Source organism: Cardiocondyla obscurior, linkage group LG20 (assembly GCF_019399895.1).
Source record: "Cardiocondyla obscurior isolate alpha-2009 linkage group LG20, Cobs3.1, whole genome shotgun sequence".
NCBI classification, from domain to species: Eukaryota; Metazoa; Arthropoda; class Insecta; order Hymenoptera; family Formicidae; genus Cardiocondyla; species Cardiocondyla obscurior.
The window spans coordinates 697,965-708,842 of NC_091883.1; the positions used below are offsets into that span (position 1 = coordinate 697,965).

Below are 10,878 nucleotides of genomic sequence, written 5' to 3' on the forward strand. Positions count from 1 at the left end.
ATCTGATCGAACATTTGTTGCATCTCCGTCATAAAATCTCCTTCAGACGCTGATTCTTCTTCATTTTCTTCCTCAGGATTTTCTCTATTTTCCTCTTCCACCTCACCCATATGATTTTGCACGAGCCCCTCCAAAACTTCATTAGCGTTATTGTCATCATCATCATTAGCGTTATTGTCATCGTTGTCATCATTCAAAAAGTTAAAGAAGCGTAAAGGTCTGAAGTCGTCCTCACTAATATCTTCATCTAGTCCTTCCGAAATTCTTTCTTTCCCCATTTTTCAAAAATATTCTTTTTTCACTGTCAATTGAAACTAAACTGTCCGAACATTTAAATCGTATTGGCCTCTCGGCACAAAACTTCCTTGCAACGTCGCAACGTCGCAACATCTTCAAAAATTTTCTTATCGTTAAAATAAGAAGAGGAATAAACACTTGAGCCCTGAGCCTACACAGTTATGTATCCTCATAGTTTACAGTTTTGTTTAATATTATATTTCAAAGCGAGATACTCCGCAAAAGGATCACGCGAGTCGTAGTCAATGGTGACAAACGCGTGAATAAGAGCGAGCGAACAAAAACTTATTTGAGGGTGAAAGAATGAGAAAGTTACACTTAAGGAATTTAGAGATAACGGAGGAGCAATAGAATGAGTGAGGTTGCCTGCTTTCTAGATCACAGCGTGATCCGTTGCAACGGATCAACATGAATATTATTTAAAAAAATCTATTTAAAAAAATCTATTTAAAAATCTATTTAAAAATCTTTAGTTGGAGGATGATACTTGCACGCTTAACGAGTGCGAGCGAGAGGGAACGATGGGGCGCATGATACTTTGCTTTCAACGGGTGCGAGCGAAAGGGAACGCTGGGCGCGCGACACTTGTGCGTTCAACGGGTGCGAGCGAGAGGGAACGATGAGCGCGCCATACTTTGCGTTCAACGAGTGCGAGCGAGAGAAAACGCTGGGCGCGCGACACTTGTGCGTTCAACGGGTGCGAGCGAGAGGAGACGATGGGCGGCGCGAACGAGTGCGAGCGAGAGGGGACGCTGGGCGCGATACCTTGCGATCCGCCGCTTGCCGCCGCCGTCGCCGCCCGTTGCCGCCGCGACGCCACACGACCCTTTTTAAAAAATCGCGACTCCTTTGAAAAAATCGCGACTCCTTTGAAAGTCGCGATGCCGCGTAAACATGCCGCTGCGCGACGACACGCTTATCATTTTTAAAAATAATATTGCATTTCAGAGTTTCGATGTTGTTATTATTTTCTAAACAATTCGTTCCTAGAATCGCCGACACAGGGGCGATTTATAAATACCCACCCCTCCCCGCATGACGTCATTACCCCTTGCCCTAGGTCTCACGGACCCAGAACCGTTAACACCCCCTCTCCCCGCGTGACATCATCACCCCTCGCCCTAGGTCACATGGATACTCTAACACGTAGTGATCCAGAACCGCTCCATGCGTTCAACGAGTGCGAGCGAGAGGAGATGATGGGCGGCGCGAACGAGTGCGAGCGAGAGGGAACGATTAACACCCCCCTCCCCGCGTGACGTCATTACCCCTCGCCATAGGTCACACGGATACACTAACACGTAGTGATCCAGAACCGCTCAGTATACATCTACTGACGACAAAATAAATAGTGCAACACATTTTCCAAAGAATGTCTTTATTGACCCACACCCGGCTCCTCTCGACGGTGTGGCACACGTTCCGGCGAACGGACCCACAACCGCACCGTACCACGGTGTAACAATACATTAATATAATAATTATAATTATAAATTAATATTTAAATATTTATAATTATATAAATTATAAATTGTTAAATTAAATTAAATTAACTAATATATATTAATAAATAATTTTTAATTAATAATAATGATTACAAACAAATTTAATTAATGTTTTATCTGCTCACCTATCAAATTGATAAGTTATGTTTTCATCAAATAAGAACTCGTACGGCAAATAAGTTCACCTTGGCCTCGTCTTGACGAAGATCGTCTTAAGATGATCTTATTTGACAAATAAGACGATTTTATACGACTATGAATACTTGCCAAATAAGATCGTTGTTCGATTAAATTAATTTGTAAGCCGAATTTAATAACTTACAGTTAAAAACGAAATATAACAACGCGCAGAATTATTATCGTGCCGACGATCGCGGAAAAAATGCTGTAAACATAACAATAAAGACGACCGAACTCATCGCGGTGAACAATGTAATAAATAACACTAAACCGACATCCGCGGACTAAAAAACAAAGCGAGCTAACGTCTATTAAGACAAAGAAAAAACCGTTTAAATTCAACGTACGAATGGTAGCGCCAAACCGACGAAAATCTTCTGTTAACGCGCATATAAAAAGGCACCGTTTGAGAACGCGGACAGTTCGCAAATTTTATTCCGATACACACATTCGCATATTGTCATCCTGTCTTTGTACGTGGGGCGATCGCTGATTCTGTGGAGATCTAAACCGAGATTGAGCTCCAGAGAATCGGGCCTATTGCCCGATTTATAATAAAATCGGCCTGTCTTGAACGTCGAGGAGATTCATTTCTATAACCATCCATATCATCCCTTGACCACGAGGTCGAGTCGCCGAGTGGCGACAAAACAATCGTCTTAAGACTGTGCTTATTTCAAATAAGAACCGTCTATGAAACATTATAAGGCGTTCTCAAATAAGGCCGCCTTCGTCAAGGTAGGACTTGAGCATTTGCTCAAGCATTTGCTTAAGCACTGACTATGAATCTAGACGCTGTCTTAAGATTCGCCTTAAGACCACCTTAGATATAAGACTCGGCTACGAATACCGGCCTTAGAACCGGCAAACGCCGCACGTGGCACAGATTATCGTTAAATTACCGGTCCGTGACGTGGTGCCATCGCGTAATTACGCGTGACACTAACTAAAAGCACGATCTCGTCAAGCGGGACCGTTAAATCACGAACAGTTAGGCAACCCAAAAATTAAAAAAATTTTGATACTTTGTGTGCATGTAGTTTATCCGTAACACTAAACTATTTTTTGTTTGTGCAAATTTTGATTTTAAAGGGGTAAAACCACCCCTTATAAATAAAAAGAATTTTTTATTTTTTCGAATATATCTCGATAACTATTTAAGATACCAAAAATGTTTTATATAAAAGTTTGACGGTAAAAACACGTTTATTAAGCTGCAGTAATAGAATTAGAAAAAATTTTTTTTCAGAAATTTTATTAACAATTTTATTTCAAAATTTTTTTTCTAATTTTGGTTCTACAGTTAAATAGAAGCGTTTTTATCATAAAACTTTTGTATAAAACATTTTTTAATATTTTGAATAATTTTCAAAATGTATGGAGAAAGGTGAAAAGCTTTTACATATGAAAATATTTTATCTTCATAAAAATTACTCTTGGACCGCAACTAAAATTTTCTAAATTTAATTATTACTCTATATACTCTATATTACTCTATATACGTAAAACTTTTTATTAAAAGAACAATTTAATCAGGTAAATACACTTATTAATGATAATAAGGTTTCCACCAAAAAAAGTTAGAGAATCTTTAAATATTCAGAATTGCGAAACATTGTTTGCAGTAATTCACTTTTAATGTAAAACTTTTTTGTTCGTGCTTAATTTCATTTCGAACGACTGATTGTGAAATTGAAAATAAATCTCACTAACACTAATTCAAAAACCTCGACGAAAATTATTTAAAATCAAGGAAATCGAACATAAAAGGAATGAACTCTTTTCAATGGCTTGTGAACATTTACGTACAGGTAGTGACAAAGTTAATATTTTAGAGAAATCTTAGGCAATAGAGTATATGAAGCTACAACATGACCAACAAATATTTGCTAAAAAAGCTATCAATGATATTTTATTTGAAACTCAGCTTGGTACGTTACAAAGATATTCCGTAGTCATCAATGGCCCTTCGATTACCCCATAAATGTCAAGATCATCTTCAACATTTACGAACCGTTCTTTTGATTATAATACTCCTGTACCTGCACCTTCAAATCTTTCCTATAGTTACCGCAACCCTCCCTTCCTCTAACAATCAGTTATACAAGGACAATAAACAAGATTTTTGTTATGATGTTATGAATAATTATTAATATTAATATTATTGTATTTGTTATTATATTGTTCGTAATGTTACGTCAGGGATGTGAGTATTTTAAAGGAGTTCATTAACCGCTTCTCGGGTGCTTAGGAAGATTTGGAGAATTACGTAACAGCCGATCCTTGCGTGGCACGTGTTTAGAAGTGCCACGCGTAAACGCGCTAGGAATGGGTTCGAGTCGGTTACGAGGAGGAACTAGCGCGTTATCTTGGTTCTTTTTAGGGAAAGAAATTTAATTCTTATTCCCTGGGACAGAACCGGAGGTGATTTTTCGCAACAAAGGATATATGGGTTAAATTGAAATGAGTAATTCTGAGTTCTCAGTAATGCAGCCGATGAATTTAATATTAATTAAATACAATTTTAGAGTATAAAAACAAATTAAATGAGTTTAAAGAAATAATTATATAAAAAGAAAGAGGAATAGGGCTTAACAAAAAATATATTCTAAACATTTTTAAGAAAGTGAAAAAGAAAACGTGTTAATTATTTAAAGCGTAACAAAATTAAAAGTTAACAAATATGAATATAAGTGTATATACATCGTGGTAGGTTGTGTGTAATTTCATAAAAATTACTCTAGGTCGATCTCAATTATTTCCGAGATCCGGGCTGTCGACCTCGGAAATACTCGCTCGATGAGCCTGATCGGAACTAAGAAGGGGTGTTCCACCCCGGGATAGTAAATAAGGATATTTTGATCAGGAGTCACCCTCCTGGCTTCCCTCCTGATCTCTTCGGGATCGAAGTAGTCAGGGCATATGGTATAGGCCCTTTCCGGGACAGGATCCGTCCACGGAGTGCAGGTCCTCTGGAGGAGCTCGAGGAGAGGGTCTACGACCGCTTTCGGTTCCTCTTGCTCCTCGAGGAACTCTACACTTGGGGCGGGGGAAGGGGAATGTCCCGGGCTGTCATGCTCTTGCCATGAGACGGTTTCGTCCTCAGCAAAGGAGCCGACTTCCTCGGGTTCCCCAGGATAAGGAATTGGTGACGGGACAGGCGAGGAGCATGCTCTAGGAGCAGCTCCAGGAGAAGGTTCGGAGGAATTTAAGGAAATATCGGGAGTATAGAATGGAGAAGTAGGGCGGAACAGCTCCGACTCAGGTTTGAACTACGTCGTAGATTTCGATCGCGATGGTGACGGTGTTCTAGGCGGAGTGTTTTCCCCTGTTTCTGAATCTTCGCCGTTAAACGGCGAGTTGAGAGGTACGGAAGGAAGAGGCGACCATGGCTGCTCCGATCTTGGTTTCGGAGGTTCAGGTGTGACCTTTCTTGGCACCGCCGCGAACAAGAATTGAACGAAGAAACTTCGAACTAATTTTTGTAATTCCCGGATCTTCCGGTTCCTCCGGGCACGGCTTTTCTTAATCGACCGAAGGTTTCTTAATTCCACTAAAAGGTATCAATTTGAATTTGATTTAACGAAATAATTGCAGAGGGAAAAAGTCAGGGCATCACGCCGCATTCCTCCTTCTGGATCTCTCTATACATCGCCTTAGAGTTTCTTCCGGTTTCTCTGACCGGATAGACCCTCACTCAAGCTAAGGTTTTGATAGTCACCATTTACTGGCGGCATATTGCAACCTCTGACAGGAGGAAGCCCATTAACCAAGTCGAGTAAGCGGAGAATTCAAAGGACTCTAGAGAGATGCCGAATTTGGAAAACGCGAACGGTACCCTGGCAATACCCATGTAATTCATTTCGGAGATATATGTTTATAAATTTTAGAATTTTAGTGGAATCGTTTCGAAGGGGAGGAGGAAATAAAGGTTAAATAAATAATGAGACTTACTTCTTGTTGTCTTCGGTTGTTCCTGGACGAATCCTTGACAAACTCTTTATTAGCTAAGGGTTCACAATGGTGTCACAAGTCACTTTCTTTTACTACAAGAGCGATTAATCGAGTGAAGATGATTCAGAGACTGAATGAGTGCGAGTCTCGCCAAAACACGCGGTTTTATAACCTCGGAAAAGGGGAGGACTAGCGCCGGGTCTTCATTTTTGAAAAAGTCAGTGTTCTCATTTGCCAGCCGTGTCTCTCCACTTTTCCTTTTTCTTAATTATTGGTTACTCAGATCTCATCCCTTCTCTGATTTTCCTAAGCTCTAGTTTTCGCCCTTAGGTTTTTAATTAGTGGTGAGGAGTTCCCGATATCTATTGGCCCGAGAGAAAAATTTCGGTCGTACCAAACTCCGCCCGCATGGCTTCCCCTTCCAACCTTCCAGAATATTATCATTAACAGTTGGGAGAAAATTCTTAAGGGCTCCTTTTCGTTATCACCGGGTCGCGTTTGTTTATGGGATCCGGTTGCGTGTCATATTTTTACGACCGCAGGACTTTCGCGCCCTTTGTTTGGTTATACTTCAGAGCTACGGTATAACCGCGATCTCAAGTGCTTCACTTATCGCCAGATATTAGATATTGATTCTAAATCGTTTTGGGTCCCTATTAGTTTAATATCCCTTGAAGAGTTTTCTGTTTAGATTTCCGTTGGCATCTATAGCGTGATTGTCCTAAGTTTAATTTAAGTGTATTGCCAATTTTAATTGTAATGCCAATATTATGACGGCACCGGCTTCAGTAGTCATATTTATATTTAATATATTTAAATTAAAATTAAATTATTTATAACGTGCCTCCGACGAAGCGATTATCACAGAGATCTAGGCGCGACTAAAGATTTGTGCAATAAATGTTACAGCGTGTTTGCGCAATAAGTGTCAGCGTGTATGGGATTTTAATTTTAATTTTAATTTTAGTTTAATAAAAATATATAATGTTGCGCAACTATTTTTTGCGCAACATGTTTGATCGTGGATAAACCGCTTAATTCACGTCTTGTTATTATCTTACGGGAAACAATTCTATGTACATTCTTAAATTTCCAAATTCACCATTTACTTGCCTTAAATTCAGATAAACCACTTGATCCTTTGCTTCTAAAGTCCACAATCTTAAATTTATGTCATACAGGGTGTCTCAACCCATGTGTCGAACCCGTTAGGAATAGATAGAACTCGGGTAAACAAATAAGAAAGTCCCACACCATTTTGTAAAATTCTCAACCGTTATTGACAAAAAAATTAATTTACCGTCGCCTGTCGCGCTCACTCACGCGTAGCCTCCTTGTCGCTTTTGCGCTAGACAAATTAATTTTTTCTCAATTGCGGTTGAGAATTTTACAAAATGGTGTGGGACTTTCTTATTTGTCTACCCAAGTTCTATCTATTCCTAACGGGTTCGACACATAGGCTGAGACACCCTGTATATAAGAGTTTTTCTATCAAAAGTTTTTTTAAATTTATGCAGTGCATATTCCGTAATAAATGCAAATTTGTCTGCATTTGTTCCACCTTTCTCTATACTCGTTTCCCACTCATGCAGCTGGTGTAACGATATAACCTTGCAAAAATAGTTTTGTACATTATTTCAAATTTAACGTGTCTTTTTTCCGCCTTTCCAAAATTCTATAGCTTTTTTTTTGTAATGAATATTGATTGTTTTATTTTCATCATCAATAATGCATTCTTTAGGTTCAAATTTATTTTTTTCTCTTTCTACTGGTATAATATACTCTACAATTTGTGCATCATGCAGTTTTGATGAATGATCAGCAAAATCAAACATGTAATCATGTTCAAATGATGTTATTGAACGTGTATCTTAACATTTTTGTATAATGTCACGAATTTCATTATGTACTTCAATTTCAAATGGAGTTAATGGTGTTTGTATTATACTTGCAATTTGAAATGTTGCTAACATGTTAATTACGATTGCAATATTGAACGATGTCATATTAAAGAAAATTCTATCCAGAAAAGGGCACAAACTTTTCAATATAATAATGACAGACTGCTGCTTTAAGTGAAACTGGGAATAATATTTCTTCAGGCATATTTATATAAATCAAAAGACGCAATAAAACTAATTTTTATTAAGCAATTGGATATCATTTTTGTTTGCAATAGTATGATGTAGTGTTATTCATATGATAAATAAGATAGTGAAAACATCCGCATCAAGTTAAACGGAAAATTTGACAAGATTATCAGTGCGAACTGTTTCATTTTTGTTGATGTTTCTCGTCATTCGACAGTTATCACGCAAAAGTTCACAATTATTTTCAATTTCACAATCAGTCGCTTGAAATTAAATTCACCACAAACAAAAATGTTTTGCATTAAAGCTAAATTGCAGCAAACAAAATTTCACAATTCTGAATATTTAAAGATTCTCTAACTTTTTGTGGTGGAAACTTTATTTTCATTAATAAGCGTATTTACCTGTTTAAATCGTTCTTATAATCAGAAGCTTTACGTATATGGAGTAATAAATAAATTTAGAAATTTTTATTTACGGCTCAAGAATAAGTTTTATGGAGATAAAATATAACTTAGTGTTGAATTAGAGATAATTTAAAAGTGATAAATTTGACGTTTTCCGACTTACCCACTTCAAAAAACTTAAAAAAATGAAAAAAAATTAAGAATAGAGCGACGATTTTCCTTCTCAGGAAAGTTAAAACACATCAAAATAAACCAATTTTCTAAGTTTGAAGAAAATCTAAAGAGAGGTCGTAATTGTAAAAATTTACCTAAAATATTTTTGTATTTAAAGGCTCTTCGCTTTTCTCTAAATATTTTGAAAACTATTCATAATATTAAAAAACGTTTTATACAAAAGTTTTTTAATAAAAACACCTCTATTTAAATGTAGTAACATAATTTAAAAAAAAAATTTTACAAAATTGTTTATAAAATTTCTGAAAAAAATGTTTTTTTTTCTAATTCTGTTACTGCAGTTAAATAAAGATGTTTTTACCATTAAACTTTTATATAAAACATTTTTGATATCTTAAATAGTTATCGAGATATATTCGAAAAAATCAAAAATTCTTTTTATTTATAACGGGTGGTTTTACCCCTTTAAAATAAAATTTTGCACAAACAAAAATAGTTTAGTGTTACGGATAAACTACATGCACACAAGTATCAGAATTTTTTAATTTTTGAATTGCCTAACCTTTTTTGTAGGGGATTTTTAACTATAAGTGAATAATCTTCTACAGCAGAAGCATCTCAAATTATTTATCGGTATTTTCTGCTTAACTTCTGCCGTGATATTGTGATGCATATTGTGCTCAGTTTTTAATATATTTTTGATGGCATTAACTGATATGTAGGAATCCGGGTTCAGATTGAAATAATCTTACAGCGGCCTTTTTATTAATATGATATTAATAGAATATATTTAAAAAAATATATATGAATAAGAGGTTCTGCAGGATGTACGACGCGTGGAAAAATAATCTTAACTGCTTAAAGCTCACAGGTTAACGAAACTAAAAACGAAACTTCTCATTGCATCGCGAAAAACAAAATAGAAGCTGTTCGCTCTTCTCATCTGTACACTCGCATTCTCTACTTCTATGTGTCGCTTAGCAACACGGGAAAATAAATACTTTCCTATTTTATAGATATAATACAATTTGTTACACTAGACCAGTGCTCGGAATTAGTTGCACATTTCGGCCCGATTTCAGAGACTTCGCCTCCTTTTCCCCTTACACCTGACGATCGGCCGGCCGAGTCGTCAAACCGCGCGCGCGACGCTATTTCTCAGGAGCGTTTTGTTATCTAAGAAATAGACTGGGGTAAGGGATATATTTAATATCAATTATAATAGTTTTCCACATCACCTACGAGGTACTATTATTGATGCGTATAGGCCTACTGGGGAAACCACTTAAAAAAAAACGCATTAATAATAGTACCTCGTAGGTGATGTGGAAAACTTATAATTGATATTAAATATATCCCTTACCCCAGTCTATTTCTTAAATAACAAAACGCTCCTGAGAAACAGCGCGCGCGCGGTTTGACGACTCGGCCGGCCGATCGTCAGGTGGGGGGAAAGGAGGAGGCCGAAATGCAACTAATTCCGAGCACTGCACTAGACCAAACCTTGCGCATGCTTTGCGTGTGCTATTTTTTAAAAGATTCTAATTGCAAATTAAACGGAACCTCAAATTTCTGACTTGACAGTTAAAGTTAACTCTCGCTTGACATGAAGCAAGCCAAGCGAAAAAACCAATCAGCGTCGATCTTAAGCGGCAGCAACAATTAACAGCTAATTTATGCGTCACATCATTTTGTTAAGATAAAAACTAAAACAAACCAGACGCGCGTAATGTTTCACTTCATTTTTTATTTTTTTTTGGTTTATTATCATTAAAATTCTGTGAGAGAAAAAATCAAGCGCGCGCAAAGCGCGCTTAGATTCAACCAAAAATCAAACCTCAAAACCTTTTCTTTGACAGCTAACATTTACTCTCGTTTGATTTGCTTCACGCCAAACGAAAGAGAATCAATCAATGTGGGTTTTAAAAGGCAACAACAAACGGCTACAATAGAATCGATTAATCAACTAATTCATGCGTAACACTGATTTTTTTTAATAGGGACAAGAACAAACCAGACTCACGTTGCGCACGCGCAATATTTCACTTTATTTTTCATTTTTTTGTTTTATTACTATTAAAATCTTTTGAGAAAAAAAATCAAGCGCGCGCGCAGCGCGCGCCTGTAGGTTTAAGCCAAAACCAAACCTCAAATCCTCTTTTTTGACAGCTGACATTTTCTTTCGCTTGGCGAGAAGCAAGCCAAGCAAGAGAGAACGAATCAGCGCGGGTTTTAAGAGGCAACAATAAAAGCAACAATAGTTTCGATAGT

General features: G+C 37.1%; 1 pseudogene; it reads right to left on the bottom strand.

The window, feature by feature from the left end:
• Positions 1-1,344: 1,344 nt before the first annotated feature.
• Positions 1,345-9,696, bottom strand: LOC139110331 (uncharacterized; annotated as a pseudogene).
• Positions 9,697-10,878: the final 1,182 nt, after the last annotated feature.